The 27,335-nt window shown below is 32.5% G+C and overlaps 1 protein-coding gene across 1 annotated transcript in view; it reads right to left on the bottom strand.

The window, feature by feature from the left end:
- Window positions 1-22,185, bottom strand: part of LOC146995809 (uncharacterized) — a 71,248-nt gene extending 49,063 nt beyond the window's left edge. The window contains exon 1 of the mRNA XM_085822987.1: window positions 22,055-22,185. The gene's annotated coding sequence lies outside the window, so the exon portion shown is untranslated. The remainder of the gene's footprint in view (window positions 1-22,054) is intronic.
- Between the last annotated feature and the right edge of the window lie 5,150 nt (window positions 22,186-27,335).

Genomic DNA, 27,335 nt, shown 5'->3' with positions numbered 1-27,335 from the left:
AATAAAAGTAATTTTCCCCCCTACAGTGTTGCCACTGTTAGCTTTGAAGTCGTAGAGTTTTTTGATAAAAAAATCATTAAAAGTTTAAAAATGTGATAAAGATAATAAAACAAAGCGAAATTCAAAGATTCGGTCTTCCAGATGCCCATATTTTAACAAAGGACTAAGTTATTCTAAAGTTTGATGGCTCTAGGTTACGCTGATCTTTAACACTGCAAGAAAAAAACATACGTTCATTTTTTATTATTTAATTTCTTTACATAGAATACAGTGCGATCATATTCGGTGGTACAATTCGAAAAGTGATAGAGCCGTTTGTAGTGATTCCAAGTAAAATGCTACTTCGAGACTAATAGCCTTTCTGCGCTAGCTTCCTTTTGGGTTAATAATAATTTAAAATTTTATATTTGTATTCCATTTCAATTTTTGCTTTCTTTTGCCGGAACGTAGGAAAAACTACTGTCATAAACTATCAGAATGAAGCTATTTCTACGGGAAATCCAAAGGTAGAAAATCAGCATGATAACGAAAAGTAACAGCTGATAATTAAAAAATATTTATGATTCCAAAGATTTTTTATTCGCATATTTTAGTTCTATATGCTTAATTTAAACGTTCAGAATCTAAAATACATAAGTATTGTTAAATCCTCCATTGAAACCAAATTACTGAATCCCAAATACATATTAAATATTTGCCTACTAATCTTCTGTTTCACATTGAGTCCGATCGAAATAAAGAAAACAATATGAACAAAATTTTCGCTTTCTAATTTGAAAGGTTTTCTTTTTCTGAATCCTGACTCAATTTAAAAAAATTAACTTAGTTCCCAAATTAATTTAATTGAAAATTTATATGAATTGTTTAGAAATTTAGATGAATTTACTATATTCTGTTAAATATAATATAGATTAATCGTCCTTTCTGTGTCTTATTAAAATTCTGTCCGGGTAAGTAAGATTTTGCTTACCGTAGAAGCTTTGTTTCTTTAATGGCAAGTCTACTCTCGATTGAGAAATCATGACCTGTATATCATGACCATGAATTTGTGGAATACTACCTATTCTACTTATTCATAGTATCGTAACATGGAAAATTGTCATGTATACTTGCTAAAAATTTATCCACGGAGCTTAAAGAAAATCCATCTTCAAAGGCGAATTTTCCCAGAACAAATACATTTTTCGTCGGAGTTATAGGGCAATATATTCTGAGTTGTATATATATTTTTAGTTGAAAAACCTTGCAGGTTTATACTTAATTCGATGCAAAAAACTCTCGATAAATATTTTAGAATTTAAGAAAAAATTCCGCTCATTTTATAAAGCGTGATGGATTGCCATCACGCATATTTGTTTGCACTTTTAGAAAAGGCAGAAAATTCATCAAGAGGGAACAAACCCACATAAACATATGGAAATAGGAAAACAATTCCGCTGATGGGAACGGTCAAGTACAGAACTATGCTGTAAGGCGTATGCATGCATGTATATACATTCCAAATGCATGGTTATCTCTTCCTTATTCTTTACCGGAAAAACCTTTCCTTCACCCACTAGTTTGCGTAAGGTATCACATTAATTGCGCCCCCTTCTAAGAATTATTCTATAATCACCACTTTGCCCCGAAGAGTCAACGCACAGTTGTTTGTTTAAAAGAAGGAGGTTTTTGAAAAACATTTTCTCTTAAGTTTGGTAGCGTCTTCAAAGTTTTATGCTGCGAAAGGGCAAGAAAAAACTGGCGGTCAGCAGGTTAGCAGTTAATTATGTTAGATTGTATTTAATTTCAAAATCCATTAATTCTTCGAATAATAGTTTGTTTCGATATATTCGGTTTCAAACTGAAAATACGTACACTGACTGAATAAGTTTGGTCAGGTTTGCATTTATCAAACAATATAAACTTGCTTCTCTTTCGTTAAATATTAATAATATAAATATACATCTTATATATATATATATATACATAAAAGTTAAATTTCAAATCAGAATAAAATAGAATATAGTATCCTAGGAAACCAATTTAAAAGGATAAATTATAGAATGAAGTAAAATGTAAATTGAAATGTTAAATATGTTGAAATTTTTTAGAACTATTTTAAACTAAAAACTATGAAAATGCAAATTAATTATTCATTTTAATGATTCAAATGGACTCGTAAAGGGCTAATAATTCAAAGCACTAAAATTTAAAAAAAAAAAAAAAAAAAAGAGTAAAGACTCGTTTCAATTCGTCCACTTGACATTTGGAGCACCAAAAGTAAAAAAAAAAAATAAAATAAAATAAAAATAATAAATAAATAAATAAATAAAATAAAATAAAAAATTAAAACAACGTAGAAAGTGAATCGACGCAAAATGCCAAAACGAAACTAACAACCCTCCTGAGCTAACGCTCCTTTCGGCTATAAAATCTGAAAGGATTCAGATTTTAAATTACGTCCAGAGGGGCGTTTTTGTAACATATTGTGTGTTACCTTTATTTATTAAATATCATGTTCTTCGCAAGTATACTAGGAAGTTCGGAATAGTGTCCTAACCAAAGCAAAATAAAATTAAAAATAATAATAATAATAATTAAAAAATCTGAAAGTTTTCTGATTTTACATTACGTCGAAAGGAACTTTTTTTAACGTTTTCTGTGTTACCATTATTTATTAAATATGATCTTCGCACTTCAACCATAAATTTCAGTTCAACAGCAATATCGCAAAATAATTTTAAAATGAGCATATCTTTAGAATTTCCGATACAGAGTCTCGCGAGCTGGAGATAAAAATGTTTTTTTCGTACAGTGTCGCAATTGCTCGCTTTGAAATAGTTTAGTTTGTTAATCAAAAATTCGTTGAATTGCTACGAAACATAATAAAACAAATTTCAAACTCAACTTTGGGCTTCCGCACGCCTATATTCTATGAAAGTTTTACGCTATTCAAATTTTATGGTCTCAGAATGCCTACAGTGCAATATACATCCACCGCTTTGCTTTATAAAAGCAACGCAGTTTTGTTCAAAGTAAGTTTGTACGAGTGCTAAAAACCGATTTTAAAAAATCTTTTATATCATGCGAAACGTAGAAAAAGACTGGTGAGTAGGTTATCGTTGTTTTAAGAGATGATTGGAATATTGTATACTTTTTTAGACAGACAAAAGAATTAAGATTCGTTCATTGATCAATATTCAATTTTAATATTTTCTTTTCAGTCTTTACGAGTGAGACTTAGTTCATGTGTTCTTATCTCTAGGTGTGAAGTTCTTTCAATTGGCACTTTAAATCAGCAACTTCATATTGTCTCCTGGGTTTAAGCGGGTGGTGTTCGGACCCGAGGACAAATATCCAGAACCGACCGCATAGCGGGAGGAGACCTGCTGTTTGATCCAAAGCCGAACTGCCGGTTCCCTGACCCGGGGGTCGGATGCCTGGAATCGGCTGGAAAACACTGTAAGCGACGTGAACCGTGCGCGGGACATTGTCGTAAGCAGTGGAGGAAGGCAGGAAACCCGACGTTTGATCCATGGGCAGGGGCTGTGGGAATGGCTTCAGGTTCGCCTGCTTGCGTCTCCCACAGCTCAGCGTCAGCCTCCTCGTGGCCCCGCTGGAAACTATACGATGCCTTGGTCCAAGCCCTGGCTCGTATAATCTAATGACGCTGGGCAAACCGATTCCAGGGGATCGACTGTTGGGAATTTCCGGAACCGACCATTTATGGGAGGAGCCCTGGGGTTCTCTCAGACCACTGGCTAGACTTGTGTCCTGACAGCGTCGGTCTCTTTGGGTATATAATCAGACTTCACAGGACTAGAACCATAGGTCTATCCTATGGTAGTTGCAGGCTTGGCAGGGACCGTACTAGTACTGTCGTGTCTGTTGCCTTCGCTATAGGGACGCTCTCATGTAGATATTAAGCGCTGTGCCGGGGGGACCACTCCCCACGCAGCCCGCAGTGTGATGAATTGTTGCGATGAACATGAGAAGTCTCTGCAAGCTGTTCGGTGCGTTGGCGCCCCGCCGGCACAGTCGTCCGAGGGAGGCTGTGAATCATGCTAAGGCGCTCTAGAAGCAGCCAGGTAATATAGCCCGACTTGGTGTTAATGTCTCCTTAACTACGTATTTGCGTTTGTAATGCGAATCTGTTTTTGTAAGTATCATGTACTTGTTAGCGCTGGTGACAGCGCATTTGTAAATATCTTGTATTTGCGTATTCTCGATTGTATTGTGTATTTGCTTCCGTAGAACTGTGTACCTGTAGATATTAATATCAGCGTATCTGTAAAAATCATGCATTTACTCCAGTATTGACACCTGTAAGTATTGTATTGTAAGCACTTATATCGGTGTATTACCAGAATAATCCACAACACCAGCATTTCTATAATAGCATAATTATTTACATAATAGGAATGTCAACATGCATAGCTATTGTCCCCCTATTTACGATTTCTATACAATATTATAATCGATGTAACTGTAATGTGTATCTGCTTTTAATGTATCTACATTAGGGTATTTGTATATGTGTAATTGCGTACTTGCTTTTGAATTGCGAATTTGCTTTTTTTTTTTTTTTTTTTTTTTTTAAAAAATAAGTATCATGCAATTGTAATATTAGTGCCAGCATATTTGTAAATATGATGTATTTGCGCATGTATATGCATGTATATGATGTATTTGCGCATGTGTTAGAAACTGTATTACGTATTTGCTAATGTAGGAATTGTGTACTTGTAATAACTAGCATCAGCGTATCTGTAAATATTGTGTATCTGCTCCAGTCTTGTGAACTTGTAAGTACTGTAAGTACCGCATTTTGTTACTGTCATTCTTTCTCCTGCCTTCTCTCTCTGTTACTCTTCTATGTTTATTTATATTTATATGCACCTTTGTACAATCACAGCATTATGTTATTCTATCACCAATGTAAATCTGAAACCGCTCCAGTATGATACTGTTACCTCTATGTTTCAAATCATTATAAATTCCCGGTGGAGCCTTCTATGGCTCCAGGGAGTTAATGCTTCTAAATAGGGGAGGACGCGGGACACATGCCTGCTTACCTATGTTAGACACCAAGCGTCCCCGTCCTCCGTCACCTGTTACCTGTTAATGTCTCCTGTGTTTGGCGCATAAGGCCTTGAGAGGTTTGTCCAGAAATTCATTACCAATAACTTCATATTAGATATAAAGTGTAGAGAACATATAGGTGGGCCTCCTGATTGAAGGAAGGGCTAAAAAGGGAAACATTGCATGTCTTTTTAAGGCATGTCAAGTTTTGAGTGCTATTTGTTGTAATAGTCAATATAATGTGCAATTACCTTTTCGTGATTTTTCTTATAAATATCAGTTTAAATTAATTCACTAGTAATAAATATGTGTCTGCAAAACTGAAGGAAATTACCTTTTTTTTTCTATATTTCTTAGAGTTTGTTATTATAAGTCAGCAATTGAAAAATAGCACGCTAAAGAAATAAAGTAATTACATGGTGATTACGTCATGACTAATGTATTAGAAAATATTTAAAGAATGTTTAGAAAAATATAAGCCATAACAGGTCTAAATCTCAATCGTTCTGCAGTTTTATATGTGTTGTGTCGTAAATTTAAATTGTGTTAATATAATTTAATTAATTGCTATTAAGGTCTTTATTTAACAGAAATTATATAACGTGCTTATTTATCAAGTCTAAACATTTGTTCTGATAGCAGATTCCATGGTGCTGATAGACAAGCTTGCGAATATTCTATTTACTGAGTTGCGAACATTTCATTTCCTACCCTCCTCAGAATATTCCATAAATATTTAAAACATATGTATTATAGTAATCTAATAAGAGTGTGTGTGTGTGTATTTAATTATGGTTAAGCACACTAGGGCTATCTTCCTAAGTCGAAGGATGCCTTCTAAGGACTTTCTAAGGGAAACTGGCTCGTATAAACGTTACACATGGGGAAAACTACAAAAACGCCCATGCAGCCAGCCCGTTCGTGGGACTCGAACATCGGACCGAACTGCCAGTGTTCAGCGACTTTACCGCTCGGCCGCTGGTACGCTCAGTAATCTAATAAGAAAACACAATCGTTAATCTCTATACATGTAAAAGTTGTTAAAAGAGCAAGTATCATTTCACATTCAGCACAAAGCTCTTCAGATTGCTTAAAAATTATTATTCCTCTTGTTTAGTATACTACAACTGCGCATTACTATGAAGGATTTGGGTTTAAAAACAAAGTAAATAGATATTCCTTTCGAGTCTGCAACCTGTAGCTTTCTTATAATCTTCGGCATCGTAGAGTTTAAAATTTAAGTTTTCCATTTTAAGGGCTCTCTCTCTATATATATATATGCTGAAGAGTAAGTCTATATTTTCTTTCATCTTTTCCCAGTTAATATGTAAATCCGAAATAATAAGAGATTGAATTTTATTAACAGCTTTCCTTACAGATTTTATTTTCTCATGTCATTTTTGCTGTTTCGTTATCCGATTCCTATCTTTATTGCTAGTGGCTCTGTTTTGATGGCTGTTGCGTGATACTCCTCATGTCTTCATTGCTGTTGCATGATCTGATTCAGGATTACTGTCTGTTATTCCCTAGTTCATTTCATCATCTAGTTGGAGGGACTGAAATTTGTTTGAGTGTTCGATCTCAGGATTGGTGGATTACCAAAATATATAAACCTGATATGCAGTAGTTCAATACACAACAGGCAAGTACATCATGACTAAGAAAACTCAGAATACTACGCAATCGTACGTTTACATCTCATATAACAAATATATTTGAAGAAAAGCTTTTCATTACATTTAATAAATTACAAATTAGTCCGTAATAGTCAACAAAATATACTTTTTTTTTCGTTTAAAATGCAATTCTGCTCATTTTTTATTTTACTAATTTTCATTCAAATTCGCTAACATCAAATAGTAAAAAAACATATTTCACATTCACACTTAACAAAAATATTTTTAAACATCTTTTTCAGAAGTATGAATACTTCTAAAGCTTTTATCTTTCTTAAGATGTTTCCATATTCTAAGATCCATAATCTGGTTTTCTGATTAAGAAGTCTATTTATCTTTTAAAGCAGACGCATATCTTGTCAAGACATTAGACTTTTACGCAAAGACGCAATGTATATTTAACATTGGCATTTTTACAATCCATGCATTCAAAATCACTCCTATATTCCCGCTCTTTTTATCCTGATCTTATATATAGAGAAAATTGGATTTCGTTCCGATAAAATGTCCATAACCTTGGCATTAAAATATTTTATCACGTCAAGATAAATTCTTCACGATATTCTTCAGTCAAGTATTCTCTTAACCATTTCAAATTAAATTTTCCAGTTTTAAGAAAATGTTTATATTTTCCTCGATGCACTTCAGCAAAGCCACGCAATTTACCATTTTTAACTTTTATAGAAACTTTTATAGAAAGTTGAAAAGCACCATCACAAAACTTTTATTTTGTCTTTTGATAGCACCTTCATTCTTATCACGAGTCATTTCAGCATTGTAAGTAATAATCTTATATTATTTCAGCCGGTAACGGTGATTAAATTTCGTCTTTTCATAAAGCATTTAACTTTATTTATACACCTAAAGTTTTCGTGTGCATTTGATGCATGCATTCAACCAGTATACCACCTCTGATTTTTTCCTTACATTCTTGATACCGGTTTTAAGTTTCGTGGCATCTATTACATCTAGAAATTTTGATTTTGCTTCTCCAAAAAACCTCTGGCTTTATTTCGATATAATAAAAAAAACATGCTCTTCTCTTTCTCTTTCTTTATCACGTTTCAGCGAAATAAATATTTCATCTGCCTTTTGCACTTTTAAAAACTCATCAAAGGAGAGTTCAATATTATTTTTTGTTGAATTCCGTTCTTTTTCCCAGTTGCATAGAAACCTCCATTCCAGAGCTTGTGAAACAATCATACGAAATAAAGGCTCTTGTGCAAAGATAGTCTTCTTTTTCTAGTTCCACCTATTCTAGTTGACCCTTAAACCATTGTCTAATTATCACTTATCAATAGTCGAGGTTTATTAACCGACTCAGTGTTCATCAAGAACTCAGGCTGCATGCCCTTATGAATTTTTACATCTATTTTCTCTAGCTTGGTATTAGCCTCTTCCCGCAGGGTGTGTTGTCCTAGACCACGACAAGATTCGAAATTCTTTAATTTGTTTCATTCTTTGTTGTCAAAAATAGCTATAAACTCTTAATCAGGTTACACCAAGAAGACATAGTCAACCTCTCAAATACAACAAAAATGTTCTGGGTGACTGCATAGAAAATAACGGAATGGGGACTGTTGCTGCCTGGCTATAAGCAATCAAAGCAATACGCAATGATAACAAACAAATAACATTCGAAAATGCGCAAAGTGAAAAGTCACAGAAGCGAGGCGCCTTCGACGAAGAAGCTCCGAATGATCCTGGCATTGATATCGACCTTGGGCTCTTCAGTAGTTGACAGTACGTTGTTTCTGAGATCAGTTTCAATTATCTCTGCACCTTATGCTTTGCCAAGGAGATTAAAATGCAGACAGGAAAACTTTTCTAACATTTTTCATCTACGCGTAAATAAAGCTTGTCTAGCAAATGGCGATCCTGCTGGCAAAGCATGAGCATGCCTATAAAACACTGAAATATACATTTTTCTATGACGTTGACTGAAAAGAAAACTCTAGCGCGAAATACATCCGTTAAGCAAGTCTATTATCTGATTATTGTTGATGTGAAGTATGTATTAATTTTCAAGTTTATTTTACAAATTCCAATACTTTGCATTTTTACTGCAGTCACTCAATCGCGAGATTGATGTTTAGAAATTTGGCTATAGACCCTGAAGCATCAGCTCAACAGGCTTACATGCGGTTGATATTCTTAAAGAAATCAAGGATTTCATAGACAAACAATAAATATACCACGAAGCGCATCTGAAGCCGTAAAGAATTCCCTTTGCAACATTTCTTGGAGTCTGAAGAACGTTTCACGCAGATTACGTTAAATACTCCGCCCGATAGGAGTAGGTTTATCATTAGAATGAGGTTTCTTTCAAGATTTACCGAGATGGTAACCCTAATCCCTCAACCGTGGCAACAATACAGTGAACAATCACGAAACTATATTCGGTCGCTTTAGATTTGTTTAACCAAAAAAAAAAAAAAAAATAAAGTAACCTATATCTTGTATCCAGTAATAGCTCTTCTTATAAGTTCATATTTCTCATAGTAGTTCTGAAATGTATACAGGCGTTTAATTTGAAAGTGTATTTATACACCTGAAGTGCGACATACGAAGCTATCGCGACGTAACACAAGTATAGAGGAGGATCCTTTGGCTGTAGGAATCGATATGAATTCGTCAAAGGGTCTTGAAAACCGCGAATATCAAGCTTTTTTTAATGGTCATTTGATGAAAAAAAATATGTAGGAATAAACTCTCACAATTATTAAACAAATACGAGTTTTTACAATAAGAAAAGGTACATATCATAAAGTTAAAAACAGCCTATAGCGGTAATAAAATGTGCAATGCTATAGAGATTAAAGTAACCTGCAGCGGTTATATGTCATAAAGTTTAAAATAACTAACGTACATCCAACTAAAATTCTACTATCCTCTGAAATTATATTCGATAAACGCGTATCCGTACGACAACCCGAATGAAAGGCAATTATAATGATGAAATACAACAAATTCCTCACGAGCATGAACCTAAAGTCCCAGGAAATACTACTGGAAACTCTGTCAACAATTCCAAAACCACAAAATCTGGATGAATTGTGAAATTTAGCAAGAGACTCATCACAGAAATTGGTTAACTTGATCATAATTACTCTTGAGTTACTCGATTTTCAATGTTCATCAAATCACAATTATTCTCTACAAATTTCAGAACTGAAAAACCTTTATTTTCATTTATTCATGTCAATTAGATTTAACCTGTATTACTTTATTTTGTTTTCTACTTTTATTTAATTTCATGTATGTAAGTGATTTCAGCAACTGACACAACCCAGCATCCCAATTCCCTTTTGTTTATGCTATGTATGTGTAAATACTGTCGTTCTCTCACTTCGCTTGTTCACTGGGGGGATACTTTTGTTGTGGTTTATCTTATTTGAAAAAGTCTAAAAAAATATCATACCAATTTAACCCCAGAACAGCTGAGAGATGGCAGCATATAATTACAGACCACAAAATTCTATCCCAAGATTCTCAAGGAGAGAGTCAGTCGTCGAACGCGCGCGATGGTGCACGTGTGTAGTTTGGAGGTGAAGATGAAATAAAAATTGTTAGGTTTGAAATGTTGAATCTAATTTGATCTTCCTAAATAATTATCATAGATTCTTAACAGATATTTCACTTGTCACACAGAAAAAGAAAACTCAAAATAATTTTCAATTTTTTTCTTAAAATTATCCATTTGCCTTATAAAATAAATATTTAATTAAACTAAATTTTAAAATTTACATTTCCATGTGCATATTATGAAGATTATTATTATTTTATATATACATACTGTATATATAAAATATGTAGACCCAGATTTAGACTAAGCCTCATATACATTTACTTCTCCCCCCCCCCCATTTCTTCTTTCTTGGTCTTGGTTCAATCCACAGTAAAACTGGCATAAATTTTTTTTTATGCCAATTTTACTGCATATTTTCCTTTAAAAGTACATCCTTTCCTCGAGTTTCTAACGACGTTTTGTTCCTAATGACCATTTCCTTGTTGCCCTAAAAATATGCTTATTTTGCTAAATGGTTTATCCAGTTCTAACTGTTTGCATGTATCATATAATAACAGAGCTGTGACAGACACATATACTAGTGTTGAAATATTTTGTTCTTGATGTGAAATGCCATTCATGTTACAATACTGAGGATAATAATAAAATTTACATGTCTTTTTTTTATTATATGCTTGCCTACCTACTGAATTTAATTTTATATTATCATTTTTATTTTTCAAAATTGTATTTTAGAACGCCCCTCTCATTCTTTAACTTCATTTTTCTTTACTTTGAAATTCTTCAAATGAGACATATACAATTTCCTCCAATTTTAGTACAAAATCGAGGGGAAAAAAAAAGTACCTGGAAAATCTCAGTAACGATGGTGAGGTCGAAATTAAGTTAGAAATTAAGCAATTCATTTCTCAGCTGCATTTTCAGCAGTGAAATTTCTTTTAAGGGTCAAAAATGTTACAACTATTAGGTGTTTTGTTAGAAAAATTCTGTGTTTTAATAAATAAATGCATTATTTTCTTGACGAAAAGGAATTTCTTATAATGCTTTGTATCCATATTGTTAATTACTGGACATGCATTTGTTTTTTTATTTAATTCAGTTGGGGAAATATTCAACCACATTTTTCTGTATATCTTGCATAGAGATTGCTCATATTTAGGGTTTTCATAGATGCTAACTCTACTGGTTTTCAATCACGTTACAAAAATCTCCAGTTTTTGAGATTTCATTGTTGACAGCTGTGGATTTTCTTCAGATGAAAAATAGACATTTTTATGACTTTATTGTTTATCAATTATTTTTGTATGCTTTTGTAATTTTTTTATTATTAAAATATTTTCCCTTTTACAAAGTTCTAAACTTTTTCTTTTTTCAGATTCACCTCACCGATGATATCGGAACAACATTATTGATGTTTGTTGTATTCAGATCTGCTTTCGACGAAATAAATTCAGGTAGTGAAAAATATTCATATGCAGATTTATTTACGCTCTTCATAGAACGGGGATGTGACGTTAATGCCACTAGGTTGGGTAGTACTGTTCTTCACTTGGCAGTTATCGAAAAACAAGAAATTTTAGTGCGAAAATTGCTCATTTCTGGAGCTGAAATCGACAGGCGTGATGAGTATGGTTTTACCCCATTGTTCTATGCATGTAGAAGAGGTAGCCAGAGATTTGTGGATTTACTTATAATTGCTGGTGCTAAATTATGCACACAGAATTGGAGAAATAATTTGATAATCTCTGGAAATGAAGAAAGCATTAAGATGCTTATATATATAAATGATAAATCCAAGCAGTGTCATACGCTGGAAAACTTGTGTTACATTAGTATCAGGAAAAGACTTCAGAATGTAGAAAGAGATGCCTTTCAACTGGGTTTACCTCCATTATTAATAAGACGCTTACAACCCAAAGACTGTTCTAATTATGTACGATGATTATTCTAATTATGTATGATGTACTGAGTTGTAAAGTTTAATAAAGGGTAAAATATTGCTAAGTATGCATTTTCCTTTTTTGAGGGGGCTGAAATAACACTTCTTTTATTATTTTACATTCTTACAATATTTGCTGTCATAATTTATAAAAGTTGCGCTATATCTATAGTATAAACAAGCAAGAAGAAAGGTGTGCATATATCATATGTTAACAACGAAACAATGCACAAATGGAAAAGTTTGTAACCCAATAAAAGCACTTTTGTTATAAATAACACCAAGCAAGAAATAACATTTGCATGGAAGGAAAGCTTTTTTAGAATTATATTTAAATTATCTGCGACAATAAAAGCATGATCAAGTTTTCTTGCCAATTAACAGAACCAGTCCAGTCCTCCTGTATACAGATTTGGGAGATATTTTAAAATTTTATTGCCTTTTAGTTCACTTTCACATTACTTTGATTACCATTAAAAATTAACATGAGTCCGGCCTCTGAAAATTTACATCTTATTCAAAAATTACAAATCTTTGGATAAGAATACAATCACAGATACAAATCTTGTTCAAAGAGTTGAAGTTATATATTTAATTATTTATATGACTTATCGTTATTATCGTTGCTAGAATATTTTATTTTGATAATTATATTTTACTTTTATTGGAGCTGGAATAATGATTGCAGTTTGTGTTTTCCAGCAGTTAATTAATTAAACTAAAAAAGTATTGCTTCTTATCATCTTTCGTTTTTTAATATAACCGTTACATGAAATTAATTCAGTTTCAGAATCCTTACTTCTTCAGAAATATTTGCAAGAAATTTCTGAAACAAAGTATACAAATGATTTCAAATGCTAAAAACTGAAAAATTCGAATAACTAGATAAATAATTATAAAATAATACAGCAAACAATTTTTAATGCCTAATCTTTTATACCTAATTCATTTTTAAAGCATCAACAGTCCAAGTCTTCTCAATTTTACTCACAAGATAAATATGTATTACTATTATTTTGGCGTGTGTTTTGGGGTTTGGCTGTATTATGAAACGCTAATACCACACAACGTAAATTGTTGGTACATCACATGATATTCTTCCGAGATGTGAAGAACACAAGTCCGGCCCACTCAGTCTCTTTCGTGCAAGGTCCAAAGAAGCCACTATTGAGATTGATGGAAGAAATTTTTTTTTTGTTAAAGTATATTTTGCCAAACAGATCTCTTCTAAATATCTGATATCACGTAATAGAAAATAAGGTAGAAAAGAAATCTCATAGTCTTCTGAATAGAAGCTCAACGTTAAGATAGGATAATCATTCTTTTTATAAATAACAGAGGTCGCTTTCAACACAAGTGCCTCAACAAATCACTTCGCTGTTAGTTTTCTATCGCTGATATCTGTCACCGTTTTTCCTTTATACAGAACAACATGTCTCAGGTATTATAATTATGATACTAAAAAGATTTTTTAGAAAGTTTTAGCATTCATCCAATAATCATGTAAATCACAGCTCAAAATAGCTCTTTAAGCTAAATCATTTAATAACAGGTAGCACATTGAAATTCGGACTGTCTCGTTTAACTAACCAAAACCCTCAAGTAACTCGAAACTCTCCTTCCCTCCGAAAAAGCCAACAGTAGAAACATTTCTAAGAAAACGACTCATGTTCCATATACAGAAATTTTGCCTGGGACCTAATAATAATTTAGAGTTGCTCTCTGAGTGTCATGTTTGTTTATACTCTTTTAAATTTTGTTCCACATAAATGTTTCCTCAGAATTGTTACAACATTAAGCATTTCCCCCCCTAACTCTTATTCAGGTTCACCTGGCTCTAGAACTCAACAGCAGAAACTCAGTATAATCACGTATGTGTCAAAGTACTAATTACATCTCACTTGATATGAGCTGGTAAAGCGCGTGGAATGAAACGATATTTAAGATAGTAGGTGCTTGGAAATTTATATCGTTGGTCCTTTGGTATTTAATTAGGAAAATTCTCAAAGATCCATTGTGGAAGTATTTCAGATTACTGAGAATTACCTGCTATGTGCAGTATCCTTATATCTGCATCAAGGTATATAACAGGCCCTTTAATTTCTCTTTCAAAGTTTCCATGTAAACGTGGATTGCAGATAAAATTCAACTAGTTTCAAAAGAATAAAACTTGCAAATTTATTTTGAGACTAGCGGAAGTACAAGTTGGATTGAGAGCAATGCATCTAACAGCACAGATCTGTAATACCGCTATAATCCTTCTCTAAAAACGATAAAAAAAAGTACAATTCACATTCATACATTTTTCAGTCTGATGCGATATGGAACCCACATAAAAATTTTCGATAGAAAAATAAGCTAATTCTGTTTCATTATATCAGCAACAATGGCACGCAGTTTTGAATGATTTTTGTTTTTCTTATCAAATAGTCCTAAAAGCTTAATTTCCATTCAATATTTCACCTATAATTAATTTTAGTTGATTAAATGTGGCAAAATCTTGACCTTTATTCATCAGAAATTAATAACATGAACAAACAAACATACATTCTTCTTTATATGTAAAGATTTTGTAAAACTTACAAATTTTTATTAAAAAACTCCATGATTTGAAAGCGAGCGGTAGCAACACTTCGAAATAAAGCATTTTTATCTCCAAAGCTCGAGACTGTTGCCACTCGGAAAAATGTGTGCGAAAATCAGCGCTTTCAGAGTTTCTAATTAGTATGTCAGCTGATTAAATTCGAAAGAAGATGGGACCAGTCGAAATGGCTTACCACGGATTTTTGGAATCGGGAATAATGTATTTAATGTTTGGCAATTCTATTTTTATTTCATTGTCAAACTTAGAAATTTTTTATTAATAATCTCTAGGATTTGATTGCGAGAGGGTTGCCACTCAGAAATATTAGGGCGAAAATTATCATTTTCCAAAGTTTTTAATTAATATCTCTGATTTTAGCTACTTCATTTTGGAAAAAAGTGGTGGTCGACCTTTGCAAGACCCAGAAAACAATTTTAGAAAGTTTGGTGAGAAACGCACAAATTTTCTTCTTTATATATATAGATGGTGTGAAAACAGAGTTGTTGTGTTATCCAGCTACATTGACCTATGAGCAGCCGTGCAATAATGATGCTGAACACTGGTACTTCGACCTGAGCTCGATTCTAGACAGACGGGCTGATTGCATCGGCGTTTTCATGATTTGTCTACTGTTTAAGGAATATACTAGCTAGTTTCCCTTAAAACTCCTTCCAAGAAGACATTTCCCCTTAGGCAGACAACCCATGCATGCTTTGTCGTAATCAAATAATATACATATTATGTTACACAAATCATTTTGCCAGTGGGTATATTTTTGTCTTAAAGATATAAATTGAACGAATAGAAAACCTCATTACTTGCAACCGTAATGTATAATCAATACATTGTAAATAAAGGTTTCTCTTCGACAGACTTTCTTCAACTACATATAATTAAGTAAATATTTATTTGCTTGTATAATACACTGCTGACAAAAAATTGACAAGAAATGCAATTTTGAACGTTAAATAAGTACTTGAATTTCATTGCCATTGCAGAAAGGAATACTGAAGTATCATACAATATTATCAACGCAACTGGATATTCTTCACAACTACACATCAACAGCATTCAGGGCAGAGATACTTTCTTGATTTGAAAAGATGTGTCAAATAATGTTGCATCTTGAAATTTTCCAAAACAGATAAATACGTCATCTTGAAAGACCCAAATAGAATAAAAGTATTGTTTTAAAGCTGAGAAATGTAAACTTAAAGTACATGGGCATTTGGCGTTAAAAACTATAAACGGCGAATCACTTTTCAAATTGTTCCCACCCAATATTATCGCCCTATATTATATTTAAAGAAATTAAATAGTGAAGAATCTGCATAAATGTATGTATATTCCTCGCACTGTAAAATAGCGTAACCTAAAGCCATTGAAATTTGGAATAACGTAATCTTCCATAGAATATGGGCATGTGGAAGCCCTAGTTTGAATTTGAAATTTGTTTTATTATCAATTTCTTGTTCAGAAACACTTCAACGTGTTATTGACCAAAACACTAAACGATTTGAAGCAAGTAGTGACAACACTGTGCGAAAGAAAAACATTTTTATCTCCAGGGCACGAGACTCTGTATCGGAATTTCTAAAGATATACTCATTTAAAAATTATTTTGTGATATTGCTGTTGAACTGAGGTTCATGGTTTGAATACAAAGAACATGATATTTAAAAAATAAGGAAAACGTTAAAAAAGTAATTTAACGCAATTAAATTTTTAATTAATTTAAAATCTGAAACCTTTGAATTTTTTTTCTTACTGCTTTTAACCTTTTTTCCACTTTTCACTTCACCATATTTCTTCATTCGCCTCATATACTGGTGATTATTTTATTGTCGGCACACATATGCAGTTTCCAGTGACATAATAATTGTTACTAACGCTGAATACTGTAATTTTTTTATTTCATTTTACGTAATATTGACTTTCATAGACTAATATGGTCTTTCGTTGTGTTTTGCATCGGAACGCATATATATTATACGAATCACAGCCAACTTATAAGGAGATTTTGAAGTATAGAAGATATTCCTCGTTGAAATCGTCTCTGTTAAAGACAAGTCTGAAAATGCGAATGTCGTCCGTTTTCAGACATACAAAGATAAATTTTGAAACATTTTAGAAAATTATCGAACAGTTTTGAATCGAGCATGAATAGTTATTCCTATAAGTTATTGTACAAAACTAAGCGGAGAGATTCCAGATGAACGTTAAAATAACCAAAGAAATAGTAGAGCAGGTATTAGTGCAATCGCGATGCGCGTGTGAAGGGTCACAGAAATATGGCTCCACACTTAACCATTGCGGTCGCAGTTCAAAGCTGGCTTTCAGCATAATAAACCTCATACAAATGGCAACCACTTCAATCGAAATGAAAATTAATTCATTATTTTCTCAAACTTCGAAAGTAACTCAAATTTTATGGGGTCTAATCATTGCCGCTGAATTTATTATAATGTTTTATGTATAAAATGTCAAACAAGTCAGCAAATTAACTCGATGTTGCTGCCATTACTTTAATGTAGGGTTCTTCAACCCGTAGCCCGCTGAAGGTGTTTTAGTGGCCCCACATTTGAATTTGAAGAAACATTGAAGAATTTTTGATTTCAAGAAAACTTGCCTTGTCAGCTTTTTCTCGTAAAAAAAAATCCCTCCTATTCTTGATATTTAAAACATTTTATTGACATGCCTCATATTATTTGAGGTAAAATTTTCTGAAAATGATGAATTTTAGGCAGTTTGCCTTATTTGCAACGGCAGTGTATCTGTGATGAAGGAATACAACATTAAGAGATATGATACTAAGCACAGTGAGACACATTCTGCACTGGAAGGTCATTTTCGAAGTGATAAGGTGAGTGAATTAAAATCAAAACTAAATTTTCAGCAGTCTTTCTTCACCACAGCGAATAAAGAATATGAAAATAGTGTTCGTGTTAGTTACGTAATAGCAGAAAAATTGCTAAGGGTGGAAAACCATTTTCTTATGGAGAATTTCAAAAGAATGTCTTCAGAGTGCAGTTGATGTACTTTGGCTTTCGAGTCATATCGAATATTAGCTTGTCTGGTGTGACAGTAGCCAAGCGCATATAGGATCTCGCAAGAGATATATTCAGAAAATTAAAATGTAAATGCAAAAAATTTGAGTCTTATTCTGTAGCGATAGATGAATCGACAGATGCAACAATTTAGATATTGCACAAGTAACCATTTTTATTCGTTGCGTTGATAGAGACTTCACAATAGTAGAGGAATAAGCCAGAGTTGTTGCACTTAAAAGTACAATACGAGGAATGGATTTATATTCCAGTCTGACACAAACTTTGGATAAATGTAATGTTGACTTCGGTAATATATCTGCTATAACCACGGATGGTGCTACATCTATGACTGGAGACAAAATGAAATTAAGAACATTACTCATATCTCATATGAAGGCTAGTGGAAATAATACTATGATGATTTTCCACTGCATCATTCTTCAAGAAAATTTGTGCAAGAAGTTATTCTCAAACTTTGAACAATGTGATGAGTGTTGTTGTAAAAGTGGTTAATTTCATTCGGTCTAGAGGACTTAATCACAGGTAATTTGAACAGTTCTTGATTGATTTGGAAGCTGGATATGGTGATGTTGTGTATTATGTGGAAGTACCTTGGTTGAGGCCACTCTTGTTTGATCTTGTCCACTCTTGAAGAAAGATGCTTCAGCGTCTGTTTTGTTTGAAGAGCGAAATTCAACAATTCATGGAATCTAAAGGAAACTCTATTCACGAGTTCAGTGATGAGATATGGTTGAGAGACTTTGCATTTCTTGCAGACATTGCAGGTCATCTCAATGATATGAACTACCGCTTACAGGGAAAAGATCTACCTATATTAATTTAGAAGTCAAACAACGAAAATCAGCGTTATATTTTCAAATATCGCAGGACTAGTTTCGATGGTTTTACCGAACCATCATATTCAGCTGCAAAAGAGCAAATGAACGAGATAAGATATAATGACAACATAAGACAAGAAAAGCCAGGACAAGAAACAAGCTACTGGCGCCATCTGTTGAAGAAACCAGAACTAAAACATAGTTTCTTTAAAGGCTGAAGGCAAGTGGATTGGAATCAGGGTCATTAACTAGAACAGAAAGATTTTTTTAATGTGAAATGCCTCTAGAAAATCCAGTTCACCAATGGAAGATGCTTTTTGAATAATTTTGGCAGCAGAAACATTTAAATTGTGATTTTCATACCAACAATGTTGGGCAACAGAAGACTTCTGTGTTTCCTTTTTCCTAACATATGCCTCATGTTCTTTAACGCGAAATTTTAAGGCTCTCTTAGTTTGGGCGATGTAATTTAAACCAAACTGGCAAGGAATCCTATAAATACCCCAGGAATTCATATCCGGAATGGGGTCCTTGAGTATAGAACTCGGAATTTTATTGATCGGAGAATAAATGACCCGAAAGTCAATTTTCTGCAAAATACGTGCAACCTTATAGCCAATTGATGGAAAGAAGGGAATGGCAACGGAATTTTTATAATCTCCTAAAACAAGAGTGGGCTTTTTTGTGTGTTGAGATGAGAAGTTTTTAACTGCTTCATTAATAATGTTGGGTGAAAAGCCCCTGTCAATAGCTATCGCTTTTAAATAATTTAGTTCTTCATCAAAGGATAGTTTGGAGGAGCAAACTTGAAGAGCCCGGAAAACATAGGAATAAAATGAAGCTAACTTTTGTTTAGTCGGATGACATGATTTGAAGTGAGGTGGAAGGCTTCAGTAAACCGTAGTACTGAAGATGGATGTGTTTTGCGTGACTAGAGTGTCGAGAAACGGAAGAGATTTTCAAGTCTCAAGTTCAAAAGTGAATTGAATAGCAGGATCAATGGAATTCATTGTTGAAAGAACTTTATTTAAATCATCTTTATTACCTTCAAACAGGGTAAAAGTATCGTCTACTATATTTGTTCGACGTTTTATTGCGTCTTAATTAAAAGATCTACTTGTTCGTAATCTTTGTTATATTGTAAAAAGCTTTTAATACAAAATTAATCCTCTGGGAAAGTCAATAGTTAAATAAGAATCCCACTCACTTTTCTAAAATTGGTGGAGTGTGCAAAGAACTCTACAGCGTGGAATACAAATAATTATGTACAATGCATTTCAAATTTCAATTCAAAAGCAGATTTTGTGATTTTCGTAAAAATGAAATTAGATTGTTCTCCTTACCATTTTCAGTAGACGTTGCAAGTGTTTCACCTGAACTTCAGATTTAGAGTGTGACTGCAGTAAAACACAAGTTTCTTGAAAATCCTACACTAATTAATTTTTATTCGAAGTACGTGACCAAAGACAAGTATCCAGGGAATTCGTAAACATACACACTTCTTGTCTTCTTTCTTTGGCAGTACCTACATATGTGAACAGCTCTGTAGTAAAATTAAAATCCTAAAATCGAAAACAAGAACACGGCTGACAAACAGACATTTGGAGGAAACTCAGCAAGACAGATTAAACCGGATATTGAAGCTCTAATCAAGCAAAAACAACGTCAAATTTTACTTTAAAACTAAAGTATCTACCATATCCCACCAGTAATGTAATTTGTTTTCTTTTTTTATTGTAAATGCATTTTGTAACATCGTTCCTTACAATCATCTTTACGCTTTTTTTTTCATAGTTAAAAAAAAGTTCCAAAACGTTTTAATTCAATTTCCATTTGATGTTTTGGTTCCAAAAAGTCATATATATATATATATATATATATGCAAATCTGTAACACTATATCTTTGGCTAGAATGAGTTATAGTCTTACAAAACAAAGCTCCCTTTTTTATAAATTTTCAGACTACACTATTTTTTTGTCAGACACGTGGCCCGCGGATCTTTATGAATTTATCCATGTGGCTCTCAGGCGTGAAACGTTGAAAACCCCTACTTTAATGGAAACATGAAATAATACAAAATTTTAATTTCTTAAATAAATGTTTGATTTTTCTTATCAGATATCGTAAGTGACAGGCAGTGGCGGCTTGCCATATGGATCAGGCAAATGACTGATTTGCAAGTTCATCATTAGATGTGGGAATTAAAGCAAATATGTGGAAATATATTAGTAATTAATTTATCTAGCTTAATGAGCTGCATGAGGTCTTCAGGTGGAGAGGTAAAGTGTGATATTCTTTGGGGAGGAAATCCCATCAGTCATGAAGTTCGTAATTTCTTGATCCAGAGGGTTGTTAGCTGGAAAAACGTTTGGCTTGAACTGATTTTTGAGAGAGTTGGCAAAAAGCTCTGCTTTTTCTTAATCAGTGCAAGCAGTATTCTTGTTTCTGGCAAATATTTTAAAATTTAATGGGGACAGCTAAAGGTTTTTCTTTGAAAGGAAATATAAGCAGTATTGATATTTGAAATCACTTTCAAACTTCTATACAGTTAAATGTTTGATATAAACACTCTATTCACTTCTCAACCCGTAGTAAACATGTTTCAGTCAAAGAAAAATAATCTGCCAAATTATTTTAATTGTAGATATTGGAAAAAGTAATTCTTCCATAAAACAAAAAATATTTTAGATTCCCATTTTTAATGACTTTACATGGAAAAGAACATTACCATCTTATAAAAGCATGTCATATATCAGTATAATATAAAAATTCACTTTCCTAGAAGGACATAAAATCTGCAAAAATTTCCAATGCTGTTATTTTATTTATTTTAGATATCATAGACCAAGAAGAAATTGCAGCATCTCAGATGCTCATTTAAATCGTCAAATCGTTTTTCCTAGAGAACTACAGTAGTCCCTGAATACAGTTGCAATACATTTTGCAACTGTATTAAAAAAAATGGCACTCAAAAGTCAAATTTAGCATCATGTAAAACAAAAAAGTCTGTTTTTAGCATGCAAAAATTCCACAAAAATTCATAAATTCAATTCAACTCAATAGAAAAAGACTTTCATAAAGGATTTAAGAAAAATGTCTTATTTATGCAGTTAGGAAGCATCTTGTGTCAAATCATAGTCCTTTCTCAGCACAAGGGACAAAATTAATTTAATAACAAAGGAATTCTGGAATGCTTGTTGCTAGTTTATGAAAGATTCCCTATTAACGCAATTTGAAATTAACCAGGCCTTTTCTAAAAAGAGTTTGTTATTGAGAAAAGATGGAAAAATTACTATTCCAAACGTTTAGCTTATAAAAGAAAGCTGTTCATGAAAAGTACAAAAAGAAAAAGTTAAAATAAAGTATTAATTTTACCCAGGTCGCTCCTTGGAGGCACATTTTGTGTCTCAGTCCCAACTCGAGGGGACATCGGTGGTGTCTCCTCTGGATCCTCACATCACCTCCTACGCCACCAGGTTTTGAAACGACAGGGAGTTTAACATCCTGCCTGGCCTAAATTACACAGTTTTATATTATAATTCGTTTAAACAGAAGAATTTGTAAAGAATACTGTTCAGCAATTGTAAAAACTACAATATGAATTATAATAACATTAATACATACTCTTTTCTTACAGAAATACTCAATGGATCAAGAAAATAGTTAGCATCATAGAAATTAGAGATGAATTTATTAGCCCAAATGGGCCAATAGTCTTGAAATGCAATTTTTATGTTATTTTACTTTAACACATTTACTAGCCTATGGCCATTCGAAAAAATACAAGATAATTATGTTTTAAAGTTATTTGGTCTCCTACTGATGAATAAACTAAGACATTAAGAAACAGATTAATAATATTAATAACAAAGCAATAGATTAATTTTTTTAACTTTTGAATATAATTCAGTTAAATAAAAATTCACAATATAGCTAATTTAAAACATTTAATTCATGCAGAATTATTTATAATATATATTTTCTCCCTTTTTAGGTATAACCATTGTTCCCATGTTAGTCTAAACGCATATTCATCTAGCTGCTAGCACAGACTCTTCATCTAGTAATGCTACCGAATGCCAAAGATTCATGTTACAATCTCGAAGCATAGGTCACTTCCATAACGTTCAATGAATGGTTTCTAAACATATTTGTCCCAGATGTCAAAAATTATTTAAGTAAAAAGGGATTGCCTTTTAAGACTCTTCTTTTAATTGAAAATGCGACTATTCATCTTCAAGATTTACAACACAAAAAATAGAAATTGTCTTTTTACCCAAAAAATACAACTTCCTTATTACAGCCATTGAATCAAGTAATAATTCCGACTTTTATGACATTGTATATCAAACAAACCTTTGGGTACATTTGAGAAAAAATGGAGAATGATGAATCTCTTACACTTATGGATGGCTTGGAAGAAATTTACAATCTTACATTGTGTTAAGCATGTTGGACTGCCATATACTGAGATTAAACAATCAATGCTCAACGCATGCTAGAAAGCAATATGGCTGGATGCTGCTAAAGATGAGAATGATAGATTTCCATTAGAGTATGAATATTCTCAGATCACTAAATTGGCCCAAACTATAGGAGGAGAAGGTTTTTGAGGATTTAGCTCAAGCACATATTGAAGAAAAAATGGTTGACGAAGAACTAAATGAGGATGAGTTAACATGATTCCCGAAACAAATAAACATGACGAAGACCAATTCGTACCAGCTGCATTCACAGCTAGAGTCATTAGCGTAGGACTTGAATTGGGAAGAAAATTAGGTATCATTTTTTGCAATATGACGCGTTGAACGAGCTCTTCGATTCCAATAGCAGCTTAGTAAGAGTTTAAATCAATATGAGGATGTTTACAAAGATTTAGGGGAAAAAATGATAGTATTTGTTTATAAAGCATAATTTTAAGTTTTAATATTTTGGCAACATTGATAGTAAATTGTAAAATGAATAAGTTAAAAATGTATCTGGAAGACGGAGAGTTTCATTATAACTTTCAGAACATTAATGTTGTTTAGGCTTAACAAAATCGCCAATTTCTCTAAGAGAAAAATTAGACTTGTATTATAATTAGTGAATATAAATCAGAAAATATGGCATATAATATGATAAATTTGAGTCATACAGAAAAATTAAGTGATGATAATTATTTTATTTGGGCCAACAGAATTGAAAGTGAATTAAAAAGTTTAAAAATATGGAGAAGTATGATAGAAGCTGATGAACCACCAAAACCATATAAAAAGGATGATGTTAATTTCGAAAATGAAATAAAAACTTGGGAAATATGGGATGATAATAACGCGATAGCAAGAAATATAATGAATCAAACTATGACAGCTCCACAAGCGTTAAAACATGCGAATGAAAAGAACGCAAAGAAGTTATGGGAGAAAATCAAAAATGAAATGGCGGCAAGAACAGACATTTCATTCATTTGGTGTATTTAATTATGGCAAAGCACACTAGGGCTATCTGCCTAAGAGAAGGGATGCCTTCGTGGAGAACTTTCTAAGGGAAACTGGCTCGTATACATGTTACACATGGGGAAAACCACGAAAACGCCCATGCAGCCAGCCCGTTCGCGGGATTCGAACCTCGGACCGAACTACCAGTGTCCAGCGACTTTACTGCTCGGCTGCTGGTGGGCCCACAGCAAGAACAGAAGATATTCAAATCAAATGTAGAATAGAATTAGTTCAACTGAAAATGACTCAAAATGAATCAGTAGATGATTATATGAATAGAGCTGTAATTCTAAAGTAAAACTATTCAAGTTGGAGATGAAATAAGAGATAAAGAATTAATTTACTTCATACTAGAAGGACTTAGAAAGGAATTTGATGTTAAAATTATTAAAAGCAATAAAGAGAAAGATCTAGCTTCAATTAGACAAGCTTTAAAAGAAACAGAAGGAAAAAATAAACAAAGAGGAAAAGAAATAGAAGTAAGTTCTAAGGCAAAAGAAAACTGGATAAAATCGAAATATGAAAGAAGATGCTTTAATTGTGGAAAATTAGGACAATTAATAAAAGAATGTCGAAATAATAATAATATTATAAAATGCTTTTGCTGTGGAAAATTCAGCCACAAATCAACTGAATGTAAAATGAAAACTAAACAAGAACACCGACAGCAGAGAAATGTAACAAATAAAACTTATAGAATGTCAAGGAAAGAGAATATGAATCAGCTACATGCTTATTTGAAGTACCTAAGAAAATAGAAAGCACATATCTTAATCAAGATAGAAATTATCGAAAGAATAAAATAAATGAACAACAGAATAGAAAAATTAAATGGATTATTGATTCAGGAGCCACATCTCACATGGCAACTAATAAAGAAATATTTACTCATTTTAAAGATGAAGAACGACAAATAATGACGGCTGAAAAAGGGGCCATGATCAAATAGAGTTGTATTGGTAACATTAAAATGCAAACTGATAGAAATAAGAACTGATAGAAAATGTTCTGCAAGTACCGAATTTAAGGGAAAATCTGCTGTCAGTATCAAAAATTGTAGATCATGATTTAAAAGTAATTTTTATCAAGAATAAAGCAGAAGTGATCATAAACAGGGAAACATTCTATATATAGCTAACAGAAATGGAAATAAATTTGAAGTTGAAGGAAATATTGTTGAAGAAGCTAAAATTAGTTATGTTAATGATGTACTATGGCATCAGAGACTAGGTCATATAAATTATCAAAGGCTGATAGAAATGAAAAAACACTCATCGGTCATTGGGTTAGAAAATGTAAAAATTTCTGAAAACAATTGTCAACCTTATACATTAGGTAAAATAACACAAACATCTTATAAAAGTGTGAAATTTAAGCAATCTGAAGATATTTTAGAATTATGGCACATAGATTTAGTTGGACCAATTAAGAAATCAATAGATGGAAGCTGTTATTTTTTAACAGTGGTAGATGATTACAGTAATTTCATATTTGTGATAACAATTGAGAAGAAGAGTGAAACTTGAGAAGCTCTAATCAAACTTATCATTCAAGTAGAAAGACATACAGGAAACAAACTAAAAAGAATTCGTAGTGATAATGGTAGTGAGTTTTTAGCTAAAAATATAAGTTTTTTTTTTTTTTTTTTTGAAAAAATGGGAATTAAACATGAACTTACAACGCCTTATACTCTGGAAAGTAACGAAAAAGCTGAAGGTTTTAATCGTACTATAATTGAATCTGCTAGAACTATGTTAATTGATGCAGAATTACCGATAAAATTTTGGTCTGAAAGCGTTAAGGTAGCTGTACATGTGAATAACAGGAGTCACAAAAATGATAAAAGGTTTACACCATATGAACTATATAAAGAACGCAAGCCTAACATTACTTATCTTACAAGATTTGGATGTGAAGCATATGTTCATATAAGACGAGAGAAACATAGAAAGATGGATCTAAAAGCTAAAAAAGGAATTATGATAGGCTATAGCATGAAGAGAAAAGCATACAAAATTTATAGCCCTGAACTAAATAAAATTCAAGAAGTGAGGGATGTAAAATTTGATGAACAGAAACATAGATCACCTTTACTAAAAGAAAATTATTTAAAATTCGATAAAAATCAAATATTAGAAGAACTTATTATTTTTTATAAGGAACAAACTAATGGAAATGTAAATAATTCAGAAATAACTGACAGATACCATAGAGAAGATAATACAACAGATGAAGAAGCTGAGAAAATTTTGCCATCCAACAGTGATGATGAACACGATGATAACAATTCATTGGAAAAGCCAACCGAGTATCCACAAATAAATGAAGAACCTGGAAATGATAGTCATGGAAATTCTGTACAGAAAAGACCAGCACGAACTATGAAGCCCCCAGAAAAATTAAAAGATTCGTGAGAAAAAGTCGGGAGAAATATATTGTAAATCGGATTGGCGGGAGAGCGGTCGAAAATCGGGAGTCTCCCGCCTAAATCGGGAGAGTTGGCAACTCTGCATTTCACAAGTGATTTCAATATACACATTCCAAAATTTTCCAAAAAGTTAATGTGCATTGGATGTACACGTATTATGATGTGTATTTTATAAACTATTTGTTATTCTTACTTATTCATTGCATTAAACAACAGTCTGTTTCTTATTCTATCTTACTGACACACACAGTTATACTTTATATTAGATAATTTTTATTTTTTGCCATTTACTGTTATGTTTAATGTTTATCAAAAGAAGCTTTAATGATATGCATGGACTGGTTAACAGACAATAGCCCACAAAAAAAAAAGGCCCACTATGATAATTGACCATGCGACAAATACCCACAGCGATGAAAGCGCACATTGATAAAAGTCCACACAGATATAAGCACACGCCGATAAAAGGGGCTTATTTTTTTATTACTAAATCGTGTATTTATAATTTTAATTATAATAAATGGAGGACTCAAATGTGAATTTCAATGTTTCAAATATATGTCTAGTTTGTATTTTATCACTTCTTTATTTGTTTAATTTATTACATTGAAAGCAAACTTTATACTCTCTGATTAAGTGATTAGCTATAACGTTTGGATGATAAATCTGAAATTGCATTTTATTATTTATTTACTTATTTAACTTTGGTATGAGTATGTGAAAATGAAAAATATCATTGCGGAGTTTC

Source organism: Stegodyphus dumicola, chromosome 8 (genome assembly GCF_044657685.1).
Source record: "Stegodyphus dumicola isolate Sdum_Otavi_A_Nest chromosome 8, ASM4465768v1".
Lineage (NCBI taxonomy): Eukaryota > Metazoa > Arthropoda > Arachnida > Araneae > Eresidae > Stegodyphus > Stegodyphus dumicola.
Note: the sequence above shows the minus strand (reverse complement) of the source record. Positions and strands in the feature narration are given on the sequence as shown.